The sequence below is a fragment of the Rhipicephalus sanguineus genome, chromosome 9, assembly GCF_013339695.2.
Source record: "Rhipicephalus sanguineus isolate Rsan-2018 chromosome 9, BIME_Rsan_1.4, whole genome shotgun sequence".
Lineage (NCBI taxonomy): Eukaryota > Metazoa > Arthropoda > Arachnida > Ixodida > Ixodidae > Rhipicephalus > Rhipicephalus sanguineus.
In genome coordinates, this window is record NC_051184.2 from 34,619,913 (window position 1) to 34,632,187 (window position 12,275).

The following is a 12,275-nucleotide window of genomic DNA, read 5'->3' on the forward strand; positions in this document are numbered from 1 at the left end:
CAGTCATGTAGATAAGTTTGTGACTTCCGCTTGTGTCACATGTAATTCATTCTATCCTCCCAAGTGAGCTGCAGACAGTAAGCTGTGATAATAATAATCAAAGATGAGGAATGAACAAGGCCTGCCATACAAAGGGCGTGTTTGGCACCTTTTTTTTTATCCAAGCAGCACAGTTGTTCTCATTACACACTATATGCACTTTCCCTAACAGGGGTGTTCTTCAAGGTATGCCCGCATTGGTTATTTCCCGAATTCAGTGGGAGCTGCTTTCAACGATGCTGTCCACTGAAGATCAGGCGGCTTCTATTAGTTTAAATCCACAGTAAGGTTAGCCATTTTTTCAATGGCAAATTCTATAATCCCATGACTTGTCTGAGATGTAATGTAATCATTTAAAAAGGTACATTTAAATGCAAAGCTTCAATTGTCAAGCTAAGCTTGCTACTAATAGCGCCTTGATCTGAAAACTTGTACCTGTTGGCTCAGTAGTCACTGCCTCATTTTCTCCATTCAGCGTATACATTACCAGTTCCTGCAATTATGCAGATGTTTTGTATAAGTGCTCATCGATCCTTGACAGTAAACTGCCACAGATTTTCCTGACACAGAATCAGATGCAAATTTCTTCCCGCTTCTGCTCAGTGGGAAAAACCGTCCACTATGTGTTCGTTAGTAGTTGCAATGTTCCAGGCCTCAGCTTTTTTTCTCCCCATCATAAGTCTGGATTTATCAGTGATACACTCATACACGTTCTAGTTTCTTTAGTGTTAGTGAGTGCTATGAGTGGCAAGAGCTTGAGAAGATGCACATGAGGGAGAATGCACACATGTACCAAATATAAGCGAGTGTCAGCGCATTCTCACCTCATGAAACTTGTGCATCTTTGCCTTACATAACTGAGCAGGTGAGACTGCCTGCAAAGTACCCAAGATAAGCAGCTGCTGCACTCTGGGAAGTGATTTGCCTAAAATATTACAAAGACTGCCTTGCATGTTATTTTTTTCTTTATCATCCTTACTGCTGTTTTCCCCCATTTGTCCATTTTAAAGTTACTGGGCACAAACCAACGCCAATGTAAATCTTACTTTCTACTGCAGCTTCCTTCCAAGTAGATAAACTCGCAAGAATAAGTACAAAGTTACCAGAGCTTTGTTTTCTGCAAGCTTTTAGCATCAGGTTGCTGAGTCACAGCTGTTCTTTGTCAGTTCTGCTGCAACAGACCCATTTCATAATTGCGAAACTAGCTTTCTGGTGACGCAGTTAGCCCAACTAATGGTAGTTGGTCACTTCTGCAAAGAGCATGTTGAAGCGCAATTTGCTTGCACTACGACTACGACGTGGAAAGGCTAAGCTCTCTTGATATAAAAACGCATAATAGACAAGCCCCAGCACGTGCAACTAGGACCTTGTATCCACTTGAAGCACAACAGGTGCCACCATTTGTTGATCGAATATGCAGCGCAGGGAAGCACACTTGTGGATTATGAAAAGGGTGTATTATGCTGAGAACAATAATTAACGGTGGCCCCAATTAACCCTTGATTTGTATAAAGAAAGACCAGCGCTCATTCATTCTTTCTTTGATCCGACAGGCAGGTTTGGTCACCAGTAAGCAGGGGCGTAGCCAGAAATTTTTTTCGGGGGGGGGGGGGGGTTCAACCATACTTTATGTATGTTCGTGTGTGCGTTTGTATGTGCACGTGCATATATACGCAAGCAAAACTGAAAAATTTCGGGGGGGGGGGGGGGGGGTTGAACCCCCCAACCCCCCCCCCCTGGCTACGCCCCTGCCAGTAAGTGTTTAGCAATACTTGCATGGTGCTGAGAAATGTCTTTCACCTGCACAAACATGTTTGAGTTCAACACAGGAGTTTGAAGGAAGTAGCGTGAGTATCAGCTACAAAGCATTTTCAGAACGAAATTTCATCACCAAAGTTAGTCGCTGTCGGTTCTGCACGTTTGTCAGGCCCGAGTGCTTACAGCTGGGTATAAAGTTTGATGTTTACTTGAAATATGCTTAATGTAGAAATCCAGAAAAATGGCAGGAAGGGGAAGATGGAAGCTTGTGATGAAAAAATCCGTAAACAGGGGGTGGGTGCTCAAGCCGACGTTTCGACAAGTGGAGTTGTCTTCTTCAAGGCTGGAACTGATTTCAGTTCCAGTCTTGAAGAAGCCAGTTCCAGCCTTAAAGAAGACCAAGTCCACTTGTCGAAACATTGGCTCGAGCACCCACTCACTGTTTGCGGATTTTTTCACCGCTTAATGTAGAAACACCTGAAGCATATGTTTCTGAAAGTCTAGCTAAAATTAATTTTGGAGTGAGGGTCCACAAATCTATTCTTTGAGACTCCCAGATATACACGTAATGCCCACATTAATTATTTTCTGAATTCAGTCGGACTTATTTTCGTATGATGCAGTCCACTGAACATTAGTTGGCTTCTGTTAGCTTAAATCCACACTGAAGTCAGCCATTTTGCCAATAGTAAATTTTATAATTTTGTAATTTGTTTGAGGTGCAACGGAATCATTTAAGAGGGTGCAAAAATCTGGCTAAAAAATTTTGGAGTGAGGGTATGCACAGCTTTCGTCCTCCCAGATATACATGTTATTTGTCTCGTTCCTTGAGAATCCCACGTACGCCCGCTTCAGTGTCCCGATCATGCGGGGTTCCACGCTGGAAAGGCAAGGCATCTGAAAGCGTTACCCGATACAAAGTTTAGGCTGCTACTTGCGCGGACTGCGCGCGTCACGTGAGTTGGCGGCGGCGGACTTCGCCCAAAACATCGCGGCCTCACCAGGGCGGTGCCAGCCGCAAACACTCGCGGTGTTGTCGAATTGCAAGCAGACACATCTAAAGCATCCGACGAGACACTACAGCGGTTTGCCTCGGCGCCTTTCACGAGTACAAGTGCAAGGTAAGTTCGTTCCTTCGTGAAAGCGCAGAAGCGTGTTACTTTTGAGCAGGCTCAAAGCGCAGGAACATACGGTACTTAAACCACACTTATACGAAATTATTCATTTTAGACGCGTAGTATTTATTGTGTGCAATCTAAGATGTGGTGCAACATTGCGCTGCGATGGGGCGAACGCTTTAGCGAGCTGAGCAAATCTACAGGCGACCTCTCAGATTCCACAGGTAGTCACGAAATACATAGGTAATCACTCATGAGTTGGCGAAAGTAGAGAAAAAAAATTCAGAGGAATTGATTCGATTAAACAGAACCAGAAAGTGTCATTGCAGATGCCGCGAAGCGTCTTCGTTTACTACTGTAAGCGAAACGTATCACTTTACGGCAGAGCCAAGCGATATACGATACGAAATGGAGGGTCGAAAGTAGACCTTACACGTACTACGTAACGAACTGCCACGAGCCTTACAACGTAAGAAAACCTGCCGCTCCATGAGCATTCACGGAGTGACTAAAGAATGCAGTAACATACAAACTGCGCGGGGGCGTACGCGTAGTACACTGAGCGCCAGAACGCCGAGAAAGAAACGCCCGCCTAAAGAGCGCCGGGGACTTGCTTGCTACTAGTGCTACACACAACTACGGTTGCTCCATCCGACATGCCTTTAAGCAGCACGCGCAGATTTCGACGACTCGTAAGTTTTCTTCGATTTTGCAAGTAGTCTAACATCCGTGTCGCCACATTTTATGCGAAGTGCGTGTTCCCGGCATTCTACTTGCAACAGTAGAAGAACTAAACTTCGACGATTTCGTCCATACGCGCAAGCGACGGCACTACTAGCGCTGCCATGATTTAATTGAAGAAAATGAGTACCAAGAGGCAATGCGTGCGCAGCCGCTGATGAGGGCAGAAATTTCTAGCTCTGAAAGTGTAAAATACATACCTGCAGGAACCACGGTGCCACGGTAACATGAATCACATAAACACTGTGCGCGCGCTTCGTTCGTAAACTGAGAACTTGCAGAAGATAGCCGATAATTTGTAGTCCACATTGTCGTACAAAATAAAATAATCTGTTGTTTATAGTTTTTCTTATTTTGTTTGCAAAAGTATTAAAAGTAAAAATTACTAGATAATTATATGCTGCAAATTTTGCTTTAAAATAAGTTGTACACTTCCTGTATTTTTATGTTAAAATCTCGGAGGCCATACATTTTTGCTTGAAAAAAAAAAAAAACTTGAGTTCATAGTTGTCATATTTGAGTGCTTCTTCAATTTGCTGTAAATGCAAAACAACATTAAATTACAACAACGTAAGATACGTTAGTTATACTAATTATATTCAGTACATTTGCACAGTTAAAGTTATTAGAATTAATACGCACAATTTGGCGTACAAAAGCAGCTCACAACTGGTAATTGAGCAACATTGTAAGCAAACATGGCCGCCCCCACGAGCGTTTCTTTTCTCACAGACTCCATCCGGGTAACTTGGATCTGGGGACATTTTCCCCGTTTGCTTCTTGAAGATCTCCCTATGTCTGGGTACTACCTAGGAACACGTGCAATGCTCTTTTTATCCCTAGGAGAGCTTTGCTGCTCGTCTACCCGCGGGTTGGCGCGCGAGGTTTGACGAGGTTTGTGTTGTTGACGTTGCTGGCGGACGGTGCGTCCGTGCTCGCCGGGTGTGTATGATCCCACGTAGCCCTGTCGCGCTATGGTAGCCACCATAGTCGCGCTGTCACTTACCGTCCGTCCTTGTCTTTAATCCCGTCGAACGCCTCGAGATGCGTTTTCTTTGCCATTATCAGTGTAGCTGAGAATATTGTGCATTTTTGGAAATTGGCATGAACGAAAGCACTTCGCTGATCGCGGGCAATTGATCGCGATCACGACCGATCGGGATTGGGCTCGATCCGGATCAAGTGTACCTACACGGTCACTTTTAATTGCGATCAGCGATCTGCGCATCGATATCTGGCTCCCAGATCGCGATTTGACTGATGTCTGCGTCAAACTCGATCCGGATTAGCCTGGACCGAGCAGCAGCAATGATTGATGATCGCGATCAAGAAATCCGGTCCGGGTCAACCTTGACTGCGATCAAAAGTGCCTGCGTGTCACCGGTATTGCTTGCAATAGCTATTCTGCCCGCGCATGTGATTGAGTTTTAATATAGTTGATGCTAAATATCTAGGGCACGTGCACTCAAAGTAATGGAAGTGTCCATGCTTCTATAAAAAAGAGCCGAGCAGGATCCTTAGACGCCAGGTGGTAATAAGAAATAATTGCAACTGCTAGTTACATCACATTGCTAAAAAGAGACAGGGCGTGCAAACACGGACACAAGAAAGAGATCAGGACCAGGTTAGGATCAGGATCAGGTTAGTCGGCGTTTGTGGTGTCCTGATCTCTTTCTTGTGTCCGTGTTTGCACGCCCTGTCTCTTTTTAGAATGAATACGTACCAACTAGCTCAGCTCTCTGTTATTCTAAATCACATTGCTAATGTTCAATATTTGGACATACAATGACAAGGATATGTCTAATGGTGAGTACATAAAGAGAAGCGAAATGTTTTGAGAAGCAGCATGACTGCTTTCATTCATGTTGTCGCACGGGTGTATCAGTGGTGTGAATGCACCTGCAACTTTGTTTCTAGTTGGTGGTTGGTAAAGGTGCACCTTTTTAGGACAAGTTTTCCTTTGGTCATGAGACTTTATAACTGGCTTAATGCAAAATGTGAAGTTAAATGCACCATCATTAGATTAGATGGTACATTTAACTTCTAGATGGGTGACACACTTCTATAGGCATGGGATACTTCATTTCGTTCAGTTCAGCCCAGCACTGTAACTTTCACCATTCCACGAATGCACCCCTTCAATTGCTACTGCACTTTCTTCTACCTACAACTGCCATTTGCAGACTAGAGCAGATGCACACAACCAACATTTGTAGCTGCAAATGCTTGCTCCTTTGTTATACTGAAATTAGTTTTTTTTTTTCATGTGTTGCTCTTGTACTTGACATCAAAACAACAGAAATGGGAATGTCACTTGTGTTGTTTGGTTTGTTTCTTGACTGAGAACCTGTGACCTTTGACTTGTGTTGCTTCATCCCTTGACCTTTGCTTTTGCGATGCTCTGTTGCAAAAGTGTACCTGCATGTCTGTTGCCGATTTCGCATATGCTGCTTTAATGGTTCACAAAGTGACACACATGAATGGTTTACCGTGTACTTTCAGCATTTTTTTTACATAGCAATGTAGATGCACTGAGTGAAGCACAGACGAGAAGCGTAACAAGGGACAGGACTAGTGGTGCGCAGTGGTGGTCCTGTCCCTTGTTACGTTTCTCGTCTGTGCTTCACTCAGCGCATCTACATTGGTATGCCGCACCAACTAGCCCAAATTGAAGCTTTGCTGAACGTTATTTTTTTTACATTCACACAAATGGAAAAATGTAGCTGTTTTCAAATTGTAGCTACCCACCTACCAACAAAGCCATATATACCTGTACCCTCTAAACAAGGAAGCATGGCGTTTCAGTTAATAAGGCAAGGACCAATGTTAATGGAGTGTGGAAATTTTTTTTTCACCATGGTCTCCTTTCTTGTTGATTTCTCTTGTCATAAATGCTTGCATCTTAGCTGTTCTCACTTCATGTGTGCTTACTGGTATGAAGTTTATTTTGTGCCATTGAGAGCTGTTTTCACTGAATTTCGCCCGTTTTAAGACAGTTGCTAATATTTTCCTGTGATAGCCAGCCCGAATGACAAGTAGGAAACCATGCAGGACATGTGGTTCTTTTCATTTGACACTGCAGTGAGCTTCGACAGCTTTTGGGAACCCGACAGCGGTGACTGCAATAACGATTTGTGTGCAGGAGGATCACCATTTGTTTTTGACTGCCTGCACGGGAAGGTAGGACGTAGTATATGATGTCACAAACACAGGGTGGTACGCATTCAAAGGTGTAATACGGGTCTCGCTAAAGAATGTTTAACCCTTTGAGGTGCAAAGCATGAGTTGGCAGTAAGCGTTCCATCTTCGTCGTCTCTGTGTACCCTGTCCTCTTCGTGCTGCACCACCTTAATGAAAAATTTTGGCCGCTGTTCAGCCGCACATTAAAAAACATGCCCGACAAGCAATTTTTGATTGGCAATGGGAAGGATATAATTACAGAGCTCGTGCAGAAGTGCAAGGAATCGATCGAAAAAAAAAAAAGATCGGACACAGTGTCACTGACAAAGTACTGCAGAGAAGCACCCTTTTAGTGCGAGGAGCGAGGTAAGGAGGCACGAAGGTTGCCCTAGTGCTACCTTAACTCAAGAGAGCACCAAGGAAGGCCTCAGTGAGGGAACCTTGGTAAGAAGCGTTATAGAATACACGGCAAGGCGTCCTGAAGCAGTTATGGCCTCCTCGCTGAGGCAAGGGGCATTTCAGAATATGGGCCTTACTTCAACATTAAAGGCTTGCTAATCTGAAACACTGACTTAGTTTTTATTGATAAAGTACTCAAGGACTTTTACTCGCCTTGGTTTCATGGCAGTATGTTATTAAGAGGGAAAAGAATGGTACAAATTGCTTTTTTTAACTTTGCACCAAAAACTATCAGTTCTTCAGTGTTCTCAAAACCATGTGGCCTGAATAGAAATTGCCACGAGCTCATAAATTATTTTGTTTTAGTGGTGTAACAAGTGATGCACTGCATGTAAATTCGTTTCCTGAAATTTTAGCCTTCATTGAAATACTGGCCACAGACAATTACGAGCACTTTTTAACAGAAGATTCACTTCAAAGACCCATAGGCAAGGCCATACTCGTCAATTATTTTCGGCAAAAGTTCTGTGGGAATAGAGACACACTTAAAAGATTCGTATTAACTTAAGGTCGGAGTGTCACCCAGGAAGTGCTTTGAAGCATGAGCTTCACAAGTAAACCCACAATCAACATTGGAACAACAGGTTGCCCATATCCAAATTTGCCGAGAAATGAGTGTTGCTGAGAAACGGTAATAAAGAATAAGTGTATTTATTGCATGACATATGTTGCACAGTGACGTTATTTCAGAGTTTACTTTAATTACAGAATAACTGTTGCCATGCGAGTGCATGTATAATTCCTGATAGCCAGCACACTTTGCATTATGTTCAGCTTAGCTTCAGGCACATGCAAGTGAGCGTTGCATTAATAGACCGAAAAGCAGTCATTTATACTACTTGTACAAGAAATGGAAAAAGAAATTGCCTTTAGTACCCCTCATTACTATACAAAATGCACAAGGCGCTGTAATTGCCTGCCAACAGCACATTTTGAGAAACAAGCTGTTGTTTAGAGCGAAGAATTCTTTTTATGCTAAGCACATCTTATGCGGTAATAAATTTTTTGATGAAGAGCAAGGGCAAGCAAGACTCAAGAGACGAATACACCACATCATCAATATGCTGCATGTGCACGTGTGCTGTTTTGCATTTCGGTCTTTCCTATAGAGTTGCCTGGTAGCTGTTTCGATGCCATCACCTTTTTCACTGCTCTTGGATATCATAATTCCATATGTCACTGGGCTTATACTTATTGATAGCTTTAATAGCTAAGCAAATTTTATTTATCTATGCCCACCCACTTATCTGTTGTTGTTTCTTTATCCAGTCTTTTGTGGTTCAAGAGATGTTGCTTACTTCTTGCATTGATGCTTTACCTCCAACTTCGACTACAGATTCAGAAATCGGTCTAGTTGTGGTTTCCTCTATGTCTTTTGTTTCTTCTTGTTCTAAGGTGTCATATTTGTTTTCTAGCGGAATTCTAAAGTATTCTGTTTTTTTCCTGGCTATACCTGGGTTGGCCTGTGCATTAGTGGTTATTTTTTTTGTGTGTGTTCTTCAAACTGGGGGCAAGGATTGCACTCACTAGCCTATGATCGCTGTATTTTACATCTCTATACGCTGTAGCTATCAGATGAATGAGATCACTAAGACATTTAAACACTTTTTTTTTTCAACGATCAAGTGACTGGGACAAACTACCACCAGTCCACAAAGAGAATGAGAACTATGAATCTTGAACTGTAATACACCTGTATGGTTCCATGTCGTACATTTGTTTATGATGTTGGTGCATGTGAATGATATGTTTTTATTGATCATTGTTTATTCTTATTGTGTATTGGTTAGCCTTGTGCTTCATGTGTTTATTAAACCAACTATTTTTTTTCTATGTTCATTACTTATTTACACACACACAACACACATGCACACACATCCACATATACTTAACAGAATGGCTGATTGGGTGAGTTGGTAATTCATGATACTTGAAATATGAGGGCGTTACTACACAGGAACTTAAGTATCATATATAACTACTTCTGTTCATTTGCCCTGCTGTTCTGGGCTCAAGGCCTGCAGCATCCTGCTAACAGATAAAACAAAACTTCTACTCCATTTTGTGATGTGTTTATATCTGCTTACCTATTGTGAAGCAAGTTTTTACGAACTCACTGGAAAGGTAAAGAGCATGCTTGATACTGGCTATTGGGTGTGTGCCCAATTCTTGCAGATTTATATGTTGCGTTCCCCAAAGCAACTCTGCCTACGCAAAGCCCCAAACCTTGCTTGTGCTTGTCTGTAATGTCGTTTGGGTTTTTCAGTACTCCCTGCAAGTCTGCATGGGCAACTTTTGCGTTACACTAATATGAAAAATATAAAACTCCTAGTTGAGCATGTGGTGACAGCATCATGGTGTCAAATAATTTGCAATACCGGTGCCACTTGTCCATTAAAATTTGTGCATGCTAATAAATGCATTAAAAAGTTTGATCATGCAGGGTGGTCATTTCAACACCTGCGGTAGGGCAAGTGATTTATAACTTTTACAAACCTTTACGAGTCGTGTGTGGCATGCCGCATGACATTCAGAGTTTTTTCGCACTTTTCCTTATTTCTTATTTATTCTTTTTTTTTTTTGCATTGCGCATAAAAAAAATGGGACGAGCCAGTGAATTTTCATCCTTCCTGAATCTTTGACCGTAAGCTGCATTAAAATCGAATAATTTGCAGGAAAACTACAGCCCAATGAAACAGGTCAGTTCTAAAAGAATGACCATGCACATTTGAATACATGTCTAGCTGGCATGATTTCACTGCCACGGCAATAGCAGCTTTGCTGGATGCATTAGGCAGCGTTTTGAGAATATGACACCGGTTTCCTCACTCAGCCTTTTCAGACAAGCGGTGAAAAACATAATACCGGTGTCACACAACCCCTTTCGATCACAATCGGGCCTGATCCACATCGAATTTCTTGATCATGATTGGTGGGTCTTTTACTCAAGCTGATGAAGGCGGCCATCGCTGTTCATAAATTTAATACCCATAGGGCTCAAACGCGATGTAAAGGCGGTGTCTAGCGTTACTCCCAGACGTAACGATTAACAGTTGCTAAAGTAACGTCCAGGGTGTCGCTCACGGAGCGCACTTGACTCTCACTTCGCCAGCATACGTGGATTGTCACTCGGGGAGACAGTATCGCTGAGCCCGCAGCGCATTCACTATGAACACGCGTCCCGGACTATCTCGAAGCGTTCGATGGGTGTAAAAACTGGAACGGACGGAAAGTAAACACACCTCGGCCGCAGATCACCATCCGCGCGCGCACAAACTTCGTTCGTAGACAAGTACACGCGCCATCAACAAGCAGCTGAGTGGCTGGGTCTCTTAGGGATAAACAGAGTACCCAGACGTAGAGGGATTTTCAAGGAGCAAGCGGACGAAAAGTCTCCAGATCTCAAGTTACCCGGATGGAGTCTGTGAGAAAAGAAACGCTCGTGCCGCCCCCTGCGTGTATTTTTGGTAGATGTTGGCGAGTCAAGGCGACGCTGTTCTCGTACGAAGTCTCAGTACTTTTCCAACCGACGAACGGGCGCCTCGTACTTCAGAGTCCTCGAAAAATAATCTCTGATGTCCAAACGCAGCAGCCGTTTCTATCACGACCTCCTCTATAGTGGTTTCTATATAAAGCGTCTCCGCAGCTCCGAGCCCGATCGTCAAGAACCGGAATGCTTTCCTCTCCGCCTCGTCATAATTAAGTTTCAAGGACCTCCTACGTAATGGCCACCTCTCCGTCGCACCTTCATTGTTTTGAAACTGGGCCTATCGAGAGAACAGCCTGGCAGGTATCTGTATCTTTGTGACCCGTATGATGTGAGGCGCTGTGATCAGCTGATTCGCCACTTATCGGCTGGCTGGACTGTCGGCGCGGCGCTCGAGCGAAACTTTCGCAGCAGGTATGATCACCTCTCCGTAGTTTCTTTCCTTTCGTGCGTTACTAATCGATACTTAATTGCTCCAAGCTGGGCGAGAAATTCCGTGCGGTTGCCTATATTGTTGCATAAAATGAGACGAGGTGCATATAAACACAAGCAGAAAGGCAGGCAGCTGGAGCAACGTGCGGATGTTGTTCCTGCCAACTTCCCGAGGGATGCTCTTTCATACTTTTTCTCCATTCTGCATGGAACGGGTAGATAGATGAATAAACTTAAGAACCTCAAGAACTGCGAGCCTGTCGGTGCTCCCTTTTTAAACTCGAAGCGAAGCTCGGTTTGTTTGAGCTTTCCCGTTTGTATGTGTATGTTTTGAGGCATCGCATTTGTAAAAGCTTGTAAAATATGTGCTGCGCATCCTCGCGCACTTGTTTAAAGAGCAAGTGGAGCATTTTCCGCAGCAACGTCAATTCCGTTGTGGTTGTCACAAACTTAATCTCGCTGTCATCCGCGTTTGGAAAAATCTAATCTTCCGAGTCTAGTAAATGCATTTAGCTGTTAGTTAGAAATACAGTAACGCACTAGTTTCAGTTGCGGACATGCGCACACGAGAAAAAAAGAAAAAGGAAAAAAAATAATGTGGTTTCATTTTTCAAATTGATCATTTCTTTCTTTTCTTTCTTTTTTTCCCCCCCGTCTCTGCGGAGCGTTTATTTGACGTGCCTGAGCGAGGGTTTCACGGCACCCTAGTGAGCAAGCCCTCGTTGACTCAGCGCGAGGTATGTCACAGCGGGGAGGTAGCGTGCGCGATTGCTACATTTAGTCGCTTTTGATCCGTGTTGCTGCGCCGAGGCTCTTTGCCAACTTCGGCGTTTCCACATAATCATCGTGCGCGCTACTGAACGTGCATTTCCTCATGCTTATTTAAAGTACTTGTATGCGTAATGTCCATAGGCGTGCACGTGAGGTTGAGGGTGGGGGGGTCCGCAAAGTCTGCCCCATATCGTCACTCAGTCCCGTCGTTGCTTAAAGAGCAGAATTCTGGTTACGCAGGTTTTTGAGGATAATGGCGGCCGAAGTACCCCCATCTTGAATTCCAAGAA

At 43.6% G+C, this 12,275-nt stretch overlaps 1 protein-coding gene across 1 annotated transcript in view; it reads left to right on the forward strand.

Moving 5' to 3' along the window:
- The first annotated feature begins 10,831 nt into the window (after positions 1-10,831).
- LOC119404956 (proton-coupled folate transporter) overlaps positions 10,832-12,275 on the forward strand; it is a 121,895-nt gene continuing 120,451 nt past the window's right edge. Inside the window, exon 1 of the mRNA XM_049419135.1 lies at positions 10,832-11,196. The gene's annotated coding sequence lies outside the window, so the exon portion shown is untranslated. The remainder of the gene's footprint in view (positions 11,197-12,275) is intronic.